This window comes from Chiloscyllium punctatum, chromosome 4 (genome assembly GCF_047496795.1).
Source record: "Chiloscyllium punctatum isolate Juve2018m chromosome 4, sChiPun1.3, whole genome shotgun sequence".
Taxonomy (NCBI): Eukaryota; Metazoa; Chordata; class Chondrichthyes; order Orectolobiformes; family Hemiscylliidae; genus Chiloscyllium; species Chiloscyllium punctatum.
In genome coordinates, this window is record NC_092742.1 from 13,982,336 (window position 1) to 13,996,210 (window position 13,875).

Consider the following 13,875-nt stretch of genomic DNA (forward strand, 5'->3'; position numbering starts at 1 on the left):
AGGAGTCTGAGACGGTCCAGGTGAATTTGAGGTCGGGGTGGGAAGTGTTAGTAAAGTGGATGAACTGTTCAACCTCCTCGTGCTCCCACTAGACTACACCTCCTACACGACAGTTGGAGGAAGAACGCCTCATCTTCCGCCTAGGAACCCTCCAACCACAAGGGATGAACTCAGATTTCTCCAGTTTCCTCATTTCCCCTCCCCCCACCTTGTCTCAGTCAAATCCCTCGAACTCAGCACCACCTTCCTAAACTGCAATCTTCTTCCTGACCTCTCCGCCCCCACCCCCACTCCGGCCTATCACCCTCACCTTGACGTCCCTCCACCTATCGCATTCCCAATGCCCCTCCCCCAAGTCCCTCCTCCCTACCTTTTATCTTAACCTGCTGGACACACTTTCCTCATTCCTGAAGAAGGGCTGATGCCCGAAACGTCGATTCTCCTGCTCCTTGGATGCTGCCTGACCTGCTGCGCTTTTCCAGCAACACATTTTCAGCTCTGATCACCAGCATCTGCAGTCCTCACTTTCTCCAGTTCTGGTCGCCCTACTATAGAAAAGATACAGAGGCTTTGGAGTGGGTGCAAAGAAGGTTTACCAGGATGCTGTCTGGACTGGATGGCTTATCTTATGAAGAAAGGCTGAATAAGCTTGGACTTTTTTCTCTGGAGAGAAGGAGGAAGAGAGGAGACCTAATCGAGGTGTACAAAATAATGAGACAAATAGATAGAGTCAATAGCCAGAGACTTTTCCCCAGGGCAGGATTGACTGGTACGATGAGTCATAATTTGAAGATATTAGGAGGAAGATATAAAGGAGACGTCAGAGGTAGGTTCTTTACACAGAGAGTTGTGAATGCATGGAATGTGTCACCAGTGGTTGTGGTGGAAGCAGAGTCATTGGGGACATTTAAGTGACTGCTGGACTTGCACATGAATAGCAGTGAGTTGAGGGGTGCTTCGGTTAAGTTACTATGCTTTACATGAGGATTAAATCTTGGCACAACATCGTGGGCCAAAGGGCTTGTTCTGTGCTGTACTTTTCTATGTTCTATGTTCTTTTACCAGGGTCACTAGATTAATGGTCTAGTGATAATACCACAAGGCTATTTATTAGCTCCATTTTCAGCAGCTGGTCTGCAGTCTTGCAGTTTACAGTGCTTCAGGGGTAGATCAGGTTGCGTTTAAATGAATTGAAGAAATCACCAAACTGGACAAAAAAATTCCACACTAGGAGAAAGTGAGTACTGCAGATGCTGGAGATCAGAGTTGAAGAGTGTGATGCTGGAAAAGCACGTCAGGTCAAGCAGCATCTTCATTCCTATGAAGAGCTTATGCTCAAAACGTTGACTGTCCTCCGCTCGGATGCTGCCTGACCAGCTGTGTTTTCCTAGCACCACACTCTTCGATGGTGAATTCCGGAGACCCACCAAGTTTTCCCCCCTATCCCCTCTAATCTTTCTGGGAGAAAGTGAGGACTGCAGATGCTGGAGATCAGTCGCGAAGTGTGGTGCTGGAAAAGCACAGCCAGTCAGGCAGCTTCCAAGGAGTAGGCTTAACCTCGAAAGGTTGACTCTCCTGCTCCTCAGATGCTGCCTGACCTGCTGCCATACTTTTCAACTCTGATCTTTCTACCAATCACCTGAAATCTGAGCTGACTGGCATTTGACCTCTACACAAGGGGAAACAGATCTTCTCTGTCTGCTATATCCACGCCCCTTGTTATTCTGCATTCCTCAATGGGAGGTCATGTTGCGGCTGTACAGGATATTGGTTGGGCCACTGTTGGAATATTGTGTGCCTTTCTATCAGAAAGATGTTGTGAAACTTGAAAGGGATCAGAAAAGATTTACAAGGATGTTGCCAGTGTTGGAGGATTTGAGCTATAGGGAGAGGCTGAACAGGCGGGGGCTATTTTCCCTGGAGTGTCAGAGGCTGAGGGGGGATTTATAGAGGTTTACAAAATTATGAGGGGCATGGATAGGATAAATAGACATGGTCTTTTCCCTGGGGTCGGGGAGCCCAGAGCTAGAGGGCATTGGTTTAGGGTGAGGGGGAAAGATATAAAAGAGACCTAAGGGGCAACTTTTTCACACAGAGGGTGGTACGTGTATGGAATGAGCTGCCAGAGGATGTGGTGGAGGCTGGTACAATTGCAACATTTAAGAGGCATTTGGATGGGTATATGAATAGGAAGGGTTTGGAGGGATATGGGCCGGGTGCTGGCAGGTGGGACTAGATTGGGTTGGGATATCTGGTTGGCATGGACTGGTTGAACCGAAGGGTCTGTTTCCTTGCTGTACATCTCTATGACTCTATGACCTCTCCTGGTCAAAGAAAAACAAACCTAGCCTATCGAATCTTTCGTCATTGCTGCAATTTTCACGCTTCGCTGCATTCATGTAAACCTTGCCCGTAACTCTTCCCAGAGCAATTATGTCCTTCTTGTAATGTGGTGACCAGAACTGTATACACAGCTCCAGCTGTGGCCTGCCCAGCAGCTTATACACTTCCAGCATTACATCCCTGTCTTTCATTTCAGTACCTCACCCTTCCAATGAAGGAGAGCATCCCCAAATGCCTTCAACCGCCTCATTTACTTGTCCTGCCATCTTCAGGACCTATGGACATGCACTGCAATGCCTCATACCTCCTCTACCTCTCTCAGTACTCCCCTGTTTATTATATATTCCTTTACATTGTTTTCTCTCCCCAAATGCATAACATCGCACTTCTCTGGATTGGATTCCATTTATTTTTTCCCCACCCACTCAACCAAACATTTGATATCTTCTTGCAGTCAGCAGCCATTTCTCATCACTTACAATTACATTTGATTTGTTTTATTATTGCCACATGTACTGAGATACAGTGAAAGGTATTGTTTTGCTATCCAAGCAAATCATACCTTACATCAGGGTAATAGAACAGAATGCAAAATATAGTGTTACAGCTACTGGGAAGGTGGAGAGAAAGATCAACTCTAATATATGACAGGCCCATTCATACGTCAGATAACATGGTGGCTCAGCAGTTAGCACTGCTACCTCACAGAGTCAGGGACCCAGGTTTGATTCCAGTCTTGGATGACTGTATATGTGGAGTTTGCACATTTGCCCTGTGTCTGTGTGGGCTTCCTCTGGGTGCTCTGGTTTCCTCTCACAGTCCAAAGATGTGCAGGTCAGGTGAACCGGCCATGCTAAATCGACCATAGTATTCAGGGGTGTGTAGGTTAGATGTGTGTAGGTCAGGTGTAAATATAGGGAAGTGGGTCTAGGTGGTTTACTCTTCAAATAGTTGATGTGGACTTGTTGGGCTGAAGGGCCTGTTTCCATGCTGTAGGCATTCTATGATGATTGAACAGCGGGGAAGAAGCTGTTCTTGAATCTGTTGGTACGTGTTTTCAAACTTTTGTGTCTTCTGCCCAATGGAAGAAGGTGGAAAAGAATATAACTGGGGTGGGAGGAGTCTTTGATTATATTGGCTAATTTCCCGAGTCAGTGGGAAATATAGAGGGAGTCAATGGATGGAAGGCTGGTTTTTGTGATAGACTGGGCTGTGTTCATAACTCCCTGTAATTTCATGTGGTCTTGGGCAGAGCAGTTGCCATACCATGTAGTGAAGCATCCGGATAGTATGCTTTCTATGGTGCATTATTGTGGACATGGCAAGTTTCTTTTGCCTTCTGAGGAAGTAGAGGCATTGTTGTGTTTTCTTCATTGAATCCCTACAGTGTGGAAGTAGGCCATTTGGTCCATTGAGTCCACACCAACCCTCCAAAAGAGCATCCCACCCAGACTCACCTCCTACCTTATGACCCTGAATTTCCCATGGCTAATCCACCAAACCTGCACAGCTTTGGACTGTGAGAGGAAACCTGAGCATTTGCAAGAAACCTTACACAGACATAGGGAGAATGTACAAACTCCACACAGACAATTGCCCGAGGGCGGAATCAAACCTGGGTCCCTGGTGCTGTGAGGCAGTAGTGCTAACCACTGAACCACCATGCCACCCCATGGTAGCATTCTTGACTGGAGCATCGATGTGATGGACCAGGACAGATTTTTGGTGATATTTACTCCTTGGAACTTGAAGTTCTCAACCACCTCCACCTCAGCACCATTGATACATTCCTGAAGTTGATGACCAGCTCCTTCATTTTGCTGACATTGAGGGAGAGATTGTTGTCTTTACACCATGCCCCTAAGCTCTCTATCTCCTTTCTGTACTCTGTCTCGTTGTTTGAGATTCAACCCACTACGGTGGTGTCATCAGCAAATTTGTAAATGGAGTTAGAGTTGAATTTGACCCCACAGTCGTGAGTGTATAAGGAGTAGAGTAAGGGGCTGAGTACACAGACTTGCGGGGCACCATTGTTGAGGATTATTGTGGAGGAGGTGTTGTCACCTATCCTTACTGATTGTGGTCTGCAGGTCAGGAAGTCAAGAGTCCAACAGCAAAGGGAAAAGCAGAGTCCGAGGTCTTGTATTCTGGAGATGAATTTTGTTGGAATTATAGTGTTGAAAGCAGAGCTGAAGTCAATAAATAGGAGTCTGACATAGGTGTCCTTGTTATCCAAATGTTCCAGGGGATGAATGTAGCACCAGGGAGATGGCACCTGCTATGAACCTATTGTGATGATAGGTGAATTGTAATGGATCAAGGCAGTTTGGGAGGCTGGAGTTGTTGTATGTCATTACTAAACTCTCGAAGCATTTGGTAATGATGGATGTCAGAGCCATAGGTCTGATTTTCATTTGACAGCGGGATGACAGCAGTCAAGTTGTTCAAATTTTATGTTGATTGTAAGTTTTCCAATTATGCCTCCTATGTTTCAGTTTAGATCATTAACACATAACTCAGACAGCAAGAGACCAGACACCGCCCTGTGAAGTACCTCAAGAAACCACTTTCCTTTTTCAAAAACATCTGTTGACCATTAGCCTTTGTTTCCTGTCACTGAGCCAATTTTGGATCTAACTTGCCACATTCCCCTGTGTCCCATGGGCTTTAATTATTCTGATTAATCAGCCATCTGGCACCTTGTCAAATGCCTTAGGAAAATCCTTGCCGATGCCTTCATAAATTCAGTTACAAAGATACTTTTTGGGATGTGGGTGTTGTTGGCTGAACCAGCATTTATTGCCTGTCCCTAGTTGCTCTTGAGAAGGTGGCGATAAGCTGCCTCCTTGAACCACTGCAGTCCAGATCCTGTAGTGCACCATGACCTTAGGGAGGGAATTCCAGGATTTTGAAAAGAAAAAGAATGAGAGGGCTTAGATTTAAAGTGATGAGCAAATGGAGCAAGGGTGATGTGAGAAAATTTTTTTTCACTCAGTGAGTAGTTAGAGTATGGAATGCACTGTCTGGAAATGTGGTCAAGACAGATTCGATTTGGTCCTCAAGGCAAACATTAGATGATTATTTGGATTGAAATGGTGTGCAGGGATATGGGGAAAATGTAGAAGGTGACACTGGGTGATGAAACTACTGCAGGGATGATGAGCCAAATGGCCTCCTTCGTTTAACAATTCTGTGAGTCTGTGATCCATTACCCTCGTTCATCCTCCTCAGTACTTTCTTAAAACATCTGATTAAGTTTGGTATGACATTACCTTCCTTTAACAAATTGGTATGATATTACCTTCCCTTAACAAAGCTGCACGGTGGCTCAGTGGTTAGCACTGCTGCCTCACAGCACCAGGGTCCCAAGTTTGATTCCAGCCTTGGGCGACGATCTGTGTGGAGTTTGCACATTCTCACTGTGTCTGTGTGGGTTTCCTCTGGGTGCTCCGGTTTCCTCCCACAGTCCAAAGATGTGCAGGTCAGGTGAATTGGCCATGCTAAAGTGCCCATAGTGTTAGGTGCATTAGTCAGAGGGAAATGGGCCTGGGTGAGTTACTCTTTGGAGGGTTGGTGTGGACTTGTTGGGCCAAAGGGCCTGTTTCCACACTGTAAGGAATTCAATCTAATCTATCCCTAATCAATTGATGCCTTTCTAATTAACAGTTAATCCTACCTTTCAATAAAGCCTAAGATCGAATGGTAGGATTAACTGTTAGCAGTGGAAACGGAAGGATTGATGAAGAAAGTTCTAATTGTGAGGAGAGCACGTCAATTAGAAAAGAAAGACAAGACAGAGTCAGAGTATGTAGTAGTTCTGAAGGTCTAAATTATATTTATTTCAATGCAACGGGTCTTACATGTAAGGCTGATGAACTCAGAACATATTTAAGAACATGGGATTGGAATGACATAGCTACTACAGAAACTTGGCTGAGAGATGGACAAGACTGGCAGCTCAATGTCCAGGGTTTTATAGGAAGGATAGAAAAGGTGGCAAGAAGTGGACGTTGGCATTTTTGATTCAGGAATACATGAGTGCTGTAACTAGGGAAGATATTTCTGAAAAATCATCCAGTGAAAATATATGGGTAGCAATTACAAATAAGAAAGGAAAGATCACATTGATGGGATTGTTCTATCGGCCCCACAATAGTAAGAGGGAAATTGAGAAACAAATATGTAGGGAGATATCAGATATTTGTAAACGTAATAGGTTTGTAATAATGGGAGATACTAATTTTCCAGACATTGACTGGGGCTACCATGGTGTTATATGTTTGGATGATGAAGAATTTGTCAAATGTGTTCAAGGAAATTTTACTTATTACTGTGTGGATGCTTCTACTAGAGAAGGAGCAAAACTAGACCTTCTTTAGGGTTAATAAGGCAGAGCAGGTGACTGAAGTGAAAGTGGGGGAACACTTTGTGTGTAGCGATCATAATTCTATTAGTTTCAAAATGGTTATGGGAAAGGGTAAACCTTCCATAAAAGTTAAAGTTCTTAATTGTAGGAAAGCAAATTTTAATGGTATGAGATAATGACTTTCAAAAGTTGATTGGATAGACTGTTTGTATGTAAAAGGATGTCTGACAGTGGGAGGCTTTCAAGAGTGTGATGATGTGAGTTCAGAGGCATTTATGTTCCTGTTAGAGTGAAGGGTAAGGCTGGTAAGATTAAGGAATGATGGATGAATAAAGATATTGAAGTTCTAGTCAAGAATAAGAAAGAATCTTATTTCAGATACAGATAACTTCAATTGAATCTCAAAATCAATATAGACTGTGTAGAGGACATTCTTAAGAGAAAAATCAGGAAAGCAAAGAGGAGATATGAGATAGATTGGCGGATAATCCAAAGAGATTCTACAAATATATTAAAGGCAAGAGGCTAACTAAAGAGAAGGTAGGGCCTCTTAATATCAACCCCAGGAGAAGGGAGTGATATTAAATGAATATATTGTGTCAGTTTTACTGTGGAGAAAGAAATGAATTCTGGAGAATGCACGGAAATAAACATTGATGTTTTAAAAACAGTTCACATTCCAGAAATGGAAGTTTGGGAGGTCTTAGAGAATATAAGCATAAGAATGAGAATATAAGCATGAGAATATAAACTCTCCGGAACTCGATCTAATGTGTCCCATAACATTGAGGGAAGTAAAGGAGGAAGTTATGAGACCCCTTGCATAAATATTTGCATAATCTTTAACTAAGGGTGAGGCATCTGATGACTGGACAGTAATGTCATACTTTAGTTGGAGAAATGGGGGAGCTATAGACCTGTGAGTTCTGACTTCGTTTGTGGGTAAATTGCTGGAGGTGATTATAGAAGATAGGATTTATAGACATTTAGGGGTGCAAAGATTGATTAGGGATAGTCAGCATGGTTTTGTGCAAGGAAAACCATGTCTCACAAATTTGATTGGGTTTTTTGAGGAAGTGACCAAAAAGATTGATGATGGCAGAGCAGTAGGTGTTGTTCATTTGGATTTTAGTAAAGTGTTTGACAAGTTTCTGTATGGTGGACTAATGAGTAAAGTTAGGTCACATTGGATTCAGGGTGAGCTTGCCAATTGGTTACATAATTGGCTTAACAGCAGGAGACGGAGAGTCGTGGTGGAGTGGAGGGCTGTGACCAGCGGTGTTCCATAGCAACCAGTTCTGGGACTTCTTTTGTTTATCACTTATATAAATGATTTGAATGACAATATAGAAGACGTGGTGAGTAAGTTTGCAGATGACACCAAAATTGGTGGCATAGTAGACAGTGAAGAGGGTTTTCTAAAATTACAAAGAAATCTTCATAAAGTGGGTTAATGGGCTGAAAAATGGCAGATGGAGTTGAATCTGGATAAATGTAAAGTATTGCATTTTTGTCCAACAAACAAGGGGGAGGGCTGATACAATTAATGGTAGGGCTTGGATATGTTGTAGAAGAGAGGGACCTAGGGGTGTAGGTACATAATTCTTTAAAGTTTGTGTCACATTTAAACAGGGTGGTTAAAAAGGAGCTTGCCTTCATTGCTCAGTCCTTTGAGAGTAGGAGTTGGGACATTATGTTGAGGTTTCACAAGACATTGCCGTGGCCTCTTCTGGAATACTGTGTCCAGTTCTGGTATCCCAGTTACAGGAGAAATATTATCAAGCTGGAGAGAGTTCAGGAGAGATTTACCATGATGTTGCTAGGTATGGAAGGTTTGAGTTATAAAGAAAGGCTGGATAGTATAGAAACATGGTTCAGGGATGGGCAGGACTGGCAGCTTAATGTTCCAGGATACAAATGCTACAGGAAGGACAGAAAGGGAGGCAAGAGATGAGGGTGTGGGGGGGGGGTAGCATTTTTGATAAGGGATAGCATTACAGCTGTGCTGAGGTAGGATATTCCCAGAAATACATCCAGGGAAGTTATTTGGGTGCAACTGAGAAATAAGAAAGGGATGATAACCTTATTGGGATTGTATTATAGACCCCCTAATAGTCGGAGGGAAATTGAGGAACAAACTGTAAGGAGATGTCAGTTATCTGTAAGAATAATAGGGTGGTTATGGGAGGGGATTTTAACTTTCCAAACATCGACTGGGACTGCCATAGTGTTAAGGATTTAGATGGAGAGGAATTTGTTAAGTGTGTACAAGAAATTTTCTGATTCAGTATGTGGATGTACCTACGAGAGAAGGTGCAAAACTTGACTTACTCTTGGGAAATAAGGCAGGGCAGGTGACTGAGGTGTCAGTGGGGGAGCACTTTGGGGCCAGAAGCCATAATTCTATTAGATTTAAAATAGTGATGGAAAAGGATAGACCAGAGCTAAAAGTTGAAGTTCTAACTTGGAGAAAGGCCAATTTTGATGCTATTAGGCAAGAACTTTCGAAAGCTGATTGGGAGCAGATGTTCGCAGGTAAAAGGATGGCTGGAAAATGGGAAGCCTTCAGAAATGAGATAACGAGAATCCAGAGAAAGTATATTCCTGTCAGGGTGAAAGGAAAGGCTGGTAGGTATAGGGAATGCTGGATGACTAAAGAAATTGAGGGTTTGGTTAAGAAAAAAAGGAAGCATATGTCAGGTATAGACAGGATGGATCGAGTGAATCCTTAGAAGAGTATAAAGGAAGTAGGAGTATACTTAAGACGGAAATCAGGAGGTTAAAAAGGGGACATGAGATAGCTTTGGCAAATAGAATTAAGGAGAATCCAAAGAGTTTTTACAAATACATTAAGGACAAAAGGGTAACTAGGGAGAGAATAGGGCCCCTCAAAGATCAGCAAGGCAGCCTTTGTGAGGAGCTGTAGAAAATGGGGGAAATACTAAATGAGTATTTTGCATCAGTATTTACTGTGGAAAAGGATATGGAAGATATAGACTGTAGGGAAATAGATGGTGACACCTTGCAAATGTTCAGATTACAGAGGAGGAAGTGCTGGATGTCTTGAAATGGGTAAAGATGGATAAATCTCCAGGACCTGATCAGGTGTACCCTAGAACTCTGTGGGAAGCTGGGCCTCTTGCTGACATATTTGTATCATCGATAGTCACAGGTGAGGTGCCGGAAGACTAGAGATTGGCTAATGTGGTGCCACTGTTTAAGAAGGGCGGTAAAGACAAGCCAGGGAACTATGGACCAGTGAGCCTGACATCGGTAGTGGGCAAGTTGTTGGAGGGAATCCTGAGGGACAGGGTGTACATGTATTTGAAAAGGCCAGGACTGATTTGAGATAGTCAACATGGCTTTGTGCGTGGGAAATCATGTCTCACAAACTTGATTGAGTTTTTTGAAGACGTAACAAAGAGGATTGATGAGAGCAGAATTGTAGATGTGATCTATATGGACTTCAGTAAGGCACTTGACAAGGTTCCCCATGGGAGACTGATTAGCAAGGTTAGATCTCATGGAATACAGGGAGAACTAACCATTTGGATACAGAACTGGCTCAAAGGTAGAAGACAGAGGGTGGTGGTGGAGGGTTGTTTTTCAGACTGGAGGCCTGTGACCAGTGGAGTGCCACAAGGATCGGTGCTGGGTCCTCTACTTTTTGTCACTTACATAAATGATTTGGATGCGAGCATAAGAGGTACAGTTAGTAAGTTTACAGATGACAGCGAAGAGAGTTACCTCAGATTACAACAGGATGTTGATCAGATGGGCCAATGGGCTGAGAAGTGGCAGATGGAGTTTAATTCAGATAAATGCTAGGTGCTGCATTTTGGGAAAGCAAATCTTAGCAGGACTTATACACTTAATGGTAAGGTCCTAGGGAGTGTTGCTGAACAAAGAGACCTTGGAGTGCAGGTTCATAGTTCCTTGAAAGTGGACTCGCAGGTAGTTAGGATAGTGAAGGAGGCGTTTGGTATGTTTTCCTTTATTGGTCAGAGTATTGAGTACAGGAGTTGGGAGGTCATGTTGTGGCTGTACAGGACATTGGTTAGGCCACTGTTGGAATTCTGGTCTCCTTCCTACCGGAAAGATGTTATGAAACTTGAAAGGGTTCAGAAAAGATTTGCAAGGATTGGAGGATTTGAGCTACAGGGAGAGGCTGAACAGGCTGTTTTCCCTGGAGCATGGGAGGCTGAGGGGTGATCTTATAGAAGTTTATAAAATTATGAGGGGCATGGATAGGGTAAATAGACAAAGTCTTTTCTCTGGGGTCGGGGAGTCCAGAACTAGAGGGCATAGGTTTAGACAAGGGAAAGATACAAAAGAGACCTACGGGGCAACTTTTTCACGTAGAGTGTGGTACATGTATGGAATGAGCTGCCAGAGGAACTGTTGGAGGCTGGTACAACTGCAATATTTAAGAGACATTTGGATGGGTATATGAATAGGAAGGGTTTGTAGGGATATGGGCTGGGTCCTGGCAGGTGGGACTTGATTGGTTTGGGATATCTGGTCGGCATGGATGAGTTGGACCGAAGGGTATGTTTCCATGCTGTACATCTCTATGACTCTATGAGGTTTCGAACGTTGTTTACTGGAGCATAGGAGGTTTAGATTAGATTAGATTACTTAGATTAGATTACTTACAGTGTGGAAACAGGCCCTTTGGCCCAACAAGTCCACACCGCCCCGCTGAAGCGTAACCCACCTACATACCCCTACATCTACATCACATCGACCCCTTACCTAACACTACGGGCAATTTAGCATGGCCAATTCACCTGATCTGCACATCTTTGGACTGTGGGAGGAAACCGGAGCGCCCGGAGGAAACCCACGCAGACACGGGGAGAATGTGCAAACTCCACACAGTCAGTCGCCTGAGGCGGGAATTGAACCCGGGTCTCTGGCGCTGTGAGGCAGCAGTGCTAACCACTGTGCCACCGTGCCTCTAAGGTTTAGAGGCGACCTTATAGAATTTTTTAAAATAATGAGAGCTATAGATAGGGTTAATGGTAGTTGTCTTTTCCCTAGATTGGGGGATTTCAAGACTAGGAGGTACATTTTCAAGGTGGGAGGAGAGAGCTTTAAAAAAGACATGAGGTAAATTCTTTACACAGAGGCTGGTTCGCATGTGGAATGAACTTTCTGAGGAAGTGGTGGAAGTGGGTACAATTGCAATGTTTAAAATACATTTGGACAGATGCATTAATAGGAAAGGTTTGGAGGGATAATGGGCCAGGAGCGGGCTGGTGGGACTAGTTTGGGATTCTGTTCGGCATGGATTGGTTGAACCGAAGGGTTTATTTCCATGCTGTATGACTCTGTAACTGTGGATGCTGTAAATCAGAGACAAAAATAGAAAATGCTGGAAAAGCTCAGCATGTTTGGCTGCGTCTGTGGAGAGAAATCAGAGTTAACATTTCAGGTCCAGTGACCCTTCCTCAGAACTTCCTCACTGGATCTGAAATATTAATTCTGATTTCTCTCCACAGATGCTGCCAGACTTGCTGAGCTTTTCCAACAATGTCTGTTTTTGTAAGGGTCAGTTAGACTCGAAACGTCAGCTCTTTTCGCTCCTTACAGATGCTGCCAGACCTGCTGAGATTTTCCTGCATTTTCTCTTCTGGTTTCAGATTCCAGCATCCGCAGTAATTTGCTTTTATTTATGTCGGTCTTTGTTTTGGATTTAGAGCATCCATAATTCTTTCAGGTAAGAATGGTAGATTTCCTTCCTTAAAGAACATGAGTGAACCAGTTGGGTTTTTACAAAAATCAGTGCTGCTGGAAAAACTCAACTCTGAAGAACTGAGGAAGGCTCACTCGACCCGAAACGTTAACTCTGATTTCTCTTACAGATGCTGTCAAATGTGCTGAACTTCTCCAGCAATTTCTGTTTTTGTCTCTAACTTTCAATATCTGTTCCATTAATTAAAGACCAGCCCATAATTATTTCTACTCCAAACACACATCTGCTACCAGATGACTGGAAAATTACCTTGAGAGCATTTCCTATTCCCTCCCTTGCTTCCTGTAACAGCTTAGGATTCAATTCAACTAACCCACAGGAGGTTTGGGGAGGTCAGTCACTCCAACACTTCCTTTCTTAGACTCACACGGTCCTACAGCACAGAGACAGGCCATTTGGCCCAAATTGGTCCATGCCGACCAAAATGTCTGTCCATGCTAACCCTATTTCCCTGCACATGGCCCATATCCTTCTAATCCTTTCCTATCCATGTGTTATCCAAATGCCTTTTAAATGTTGTTAATGTACCCATCTCAACCACTTCGACTGGCAGCTCATTCCATATGCATACCATCCTCTGTGTAAAAGATTTGCTGCTCAGGTTCCCTTTTATTCTTTCCCTCTAACTTTAAACTGATGCCCTTTAGTCTCAATTCCCCAAGCCTGCGAAAAAAGACTATTCACCCTATCTATGCCTCTCATGATATTATACACTTCTATAAGATCTCCCTCAGTCTCCTAGACACTAAAGAGAGAAGTCCTAGCTTGTCCAACCTCTCCCTATAACTCAGTCCCTTGTGTCCTGGTAACATCCTTGTAAATTTCTTCTGCACTCTTTCCAGTTTAGTAACATCCTTCCTATAGCAAGATGACCAAAACTGAACACAATACTCCAAGTGTGGCCTCACCAACGTCCTGTACAACACTAACATAACTTCCCAACTTCTATACTCAATGCCCTGACTGATGAAGGCTAGTGTGCCAAAAGCCTTCTTCACTCCCCTGTCTATCTGTGACTCCACTATTCAAGAACCATGCACCTGAAGTTCTGGATCCCTCTGTTCCACTATACTCCTTAAGGCTCTACCATTCTCCATGGAACCCCTACCTTGATTTGACTTTCCAAAATGCAACCCTTCATTCCTAACTATATTAATCTCCAATGACCATTTCTCAGCCCACTTCCCCAGCTGATCAACGTCCTGCTGCAATTTCTAATAAATGTCCTCACTGTCCATGATATCTCCTATTTTAGCGTCATCTGCAAACTTACTAATCATGCCTTATACATTCTCATCCAAATCATCAATATAGATAATAAACTGCTGTGGGCCCAGCACCAACCCTTGAGGCACTCCACTAGTCACAGGCCTCATGTCCGACAAGCATCCTTCCACTATTACCCTCT